The sequence below is a fragment of the Odocoileus virginianus genome, chromosome 20 (genome assembly GCF_023699985.2).
Source record: "Odocoileus virginianus isolate 20LAN1187 ecotype Illinois chromosome 20, Ovbor_1.2, whole genome shotgun sequence".
Lineage (NCBI taxonomy): Eukaryota > Metazoa > Chordata > Mammalia > Artiodactyla > Cervidae > Odocoileus > Odocoileus virginianus.
This window is the reverse complement of record NC_069693.1, coordinates 2,171,886-2,173,980: the sequence shown is the minus strand read 5'-3', so window position 1 is coordinate 2,173,980 and position 2,095 is coordinate 2,171,886. Positions and strand designations below refer to the sequence as shown.

Below are 2,095 nucleotides of genomic sequence, written 5' to 3'. Positions count from 1 at the left end.
TTTGTGGGCAGTGAGGGCCACAGAATGTCCTCTTCAGGGGAACTTGGAGGAGGCAACGTTTTGCAAGAGGTAGGAGGTTAGGAATACATCTTGAAACTTCATTTGCTTTACCTTCTTGATTCTAATGCCTAGTTCTTGCAAGAAAAGGAAACAGAGGCTTCCCTGGCGGTCCGATGGCTAAGGCTCCGCCTTCCAATGCAGGGGATGCGAGTTTGATCCCTGGTTGGGGACCTAAGATCCCCCACGCCTCATGGCCAAAAAATCCAAAACATAAAACAGAAGCAATGTTGTAACAAATTCAATAAAGACTTTAAGAATGGTCCACATCAAGAAAAAAAAGCTTTTTTAAATAAAATAAATGTTTTATTTGAATATTTAAAGATATTTAAAATAAATGTTTTATTTGAATATTTAAAGATATTTTAAATAAAATAAAGATACTTTAAATAAAATATTTTAAAAGGAAGTGAAAACAGAAGGACATCCCTGGTGGCCCAGTAGTTAAGACTCAGCACTTTCACTGCTGAGGCCCAGGTTCAATCCCTGGTTGGGGAATGAAGGTCCCAGAAACCCTGCTGCATGGACAAAACAAAAAAAAAGAAAAAGAAAAGAAAGCCTAATATTATTACTGTGCATGTACATATTTCTATATTAAGTTTCAATTAATTAATTAAAAAATGAGACTCCCCACCCCCCACTGTTTTATACTTTTCATGTAACTCGGGGATATTTTTCCGGAAATTAGAGTGGAGGGCATTTATGGATCACTAATTATGTTCCAGGCATTGCCATCTCCATCAGGGACTCAAAGCCATTACATTAGAAAATGAAAAAACAGATTCTCAGCCTTTGAAAAATCCGGGAATAATTACAGCCGGTGGTCTCCATGGAAACAATCAGCAAAACAATCTTAATGGACTCGAACACCTTTTTTTACCCCCGCACCATTTTGAAAAGGGCATCTCTTGAATAATGAGCATATTGTGTTGTTTCTGAGAGACCCATCTCCTTTTGCTATTCATTAAATGGCAAGCTGCATACATACACATGGACTGGGTGCCCGCCGGGTCTTCATCATGAATTTGGGGTGTTTTTAATGTCACAGCTTGGGCCCAGGTCCTTTGTATACACACACCTGGTGTGGCCTCTACAACCCCCGCTTCCCCCAAAGTCGGATCTTATTTGGGGCGTTTTATGGGCTCAGAGCATCCCTAACTTGTCGACAGCAGGCAGCAGCGGAGGCGCTCTGTCTCCATGGCAACCCCCATTAGCCTCAGGTGCACCGTCTGCCCTCAGCTTCCAGGTGCCCGCAGCATCTCCCTCCGTGGACCCCTGGCGCGGCCCACCCTCTCCCTCGAACCGGGCAGCCTTTCCTCCATCCCCGCCTGCTCTCCCTCCTGGAAACTCTGCCCTCACCTGGCGTGTTCAGCTAAGGACAGCGGCGTCACTGGATGACTCAGAAACACACGGTTTTCTCTACCCGCAGTTTGCCTCTGATGGAATCGATCCCCTTAGGAGATAAACACCTTTGAGGGACAGTGGGAATCTTGCTTCAGCTGTGTCGTAACCTCAGCGTGATGTTTTTCTGTTAAAAATAACTCCCCTCCACCCTGACCCCCTGCCCCGAACTTTCCACAGTATTTGCGCAAGTTGAGCTTTAAATTAATCAGTGTACAACCTGTCAGGTTCCTGCTGCTTCTGGTTTCAGAAAGCTATTGATCTTCTTCCCTGGTTTGCTGAATTGATCTTACTTCTTGGTTGTTCTATGGAGTATCTTGTCTCTCAAGTCCTTCCCTGTCCTGAAATTGGGGGTTTCCTTCCCTCTTTACCCCAATGATCCGTATCTGTAGATAGCCATCTCATCCCCTTATAATTCTTCCCCTTAATTTTCATCTCAAGATGAACTCACACACGCTGTTTGTTTTTTGAATCGAACAACATTGATCTGTGTGTCTGTGAAACAAACAAGGGGAAATGGAAAAATCTTTCATCATGGCAGAGGAGCAACCAATATTTGAAAGACTGTTTTCAAACACAGATGAACCCAGAGATGGTCACACTGAGTGAAGTTAGTCAAACAGTGAAAGACAAATAC

At 43.7% G+C, this 2,095-nt stretch overlaps 1 non-coding gene across 1 annotated transcript; it reads left to right on the top strand.

Moving 5' to 3' along the window:
* Window positions 1-483: 483 nt before the first annotated feature.
* TRNAE-UUC (transfer RNA glutamic acid (anticodon UUC)) lies at window positions 484-555 on the top strand. The gene has a single exon. It is a non-coding gene; the product is annotated as a tRNA-Glu (tRNA).
* The last annotated feature ends 1,540 nt before the right edge of the window (window positions 556-2,095 follow it).